Genomic DNA, 1179 nt, shown 5'->3' with positions numbered 1-1179 from the left:
GAGGAGAGGTTACATACAGAAGCAAAGAAGCTTAGGAAACAGCTGCATCACTGAAAAGCCCAATAAGGGGGATGACTCACAAAATCGGGAACCCTGGGGTTCACTACATAGCTTGTAGGCAGCTCCACATAGCTAAGAAATCTCTTGGCAGCTTGGCAATCTGGCTAGCCAGCCTCCTCTTCCACCAGTTATTTAGTGCTTCTAAAAGAATAGTAGGGGCTGTTTAGCAAGTTTCAATTTCCCCAGACTTACTGAGATCATCTATTGAGTCTCACTAGCTTGACCCTCCCTCCCCCAGGGGAATGTTTTAATTTGAAGGAAACTGCTAAACAATATTCATTCTTCTTTCTAAGAGAAAGCTAAACAACCCATAAGGATTTTTTGTTTTTGCTTATCACAGTGATTCAGGGACAGTGTTATTAATAAGTGTGTAAAGACTGAGAATATTCAAACAGTATTTTGAACATTTTCACAAAATAAATGACTGTCCCATAAAACTTTGAAAGAACTGGATGGCTGCTCAAGTGGGTGTAAAACTTGATTACAGGAATCCAGGACCTAAGTGTATATACATATAACTAAAGTACCTTTCAAAACGTTTAAAAGTACTCAAGTTTCCAAGAGTAGAACTATTGTGTAAAATGAGAGAAAATTGTGCCTTTTTAAAATTTGAAACTACCATGGATTATGAACACGTTGAAAACCATTTACATGGGTCAATATCATGGATCTTTAACAATATCCATTATGGCTTTGCACTCATACCTTTTCTAGCCATCAAGACATACACAACTGACTCCATCAATATTTCTTTTGTGCAACAAGGTATGCACACACTGAAGTGTGAATAATTACACTCTTTATATTTGTAATTCTCTGTTCTTTAGACACTTTATTTTATACATGAAGCATATATAATATGTATGATTGAAATACCAAGCAGCACAATAATTACCAAATAAACAAAACATAGGAAATAAAGCACTAATCACTCCATCTTACTCTCTCCCTAAAACTCAAATACCTTAACCTGGCAGGTTTTTTATTTGTTTTTGTTTTTCTAAAAATTTTCTAAGGGATGGGTGTTTTGCATGCATGAGTGTCTGTGCACTATGCATGTACTTGATGCCTACAGAGGTCAGAACAGGATGTCAGATCCTCTGTAACTGGAGTTACAGA

Source organism: Mus musculus, chromosome X (genome assembly GCF_000001635.26).
Source record: "Mus musculus strain C57BL/6J chromosome X, GRCm38.p6 C57BL/6J".
Taxonomy (NCBI): Eukaryota; Metazoa; Chordata; class Mammalia; order Rodentia; family Muridae; genus Mus; species Mus musculus.
This window is presented reverse-complemented; position numbering follows the sequence as displayed.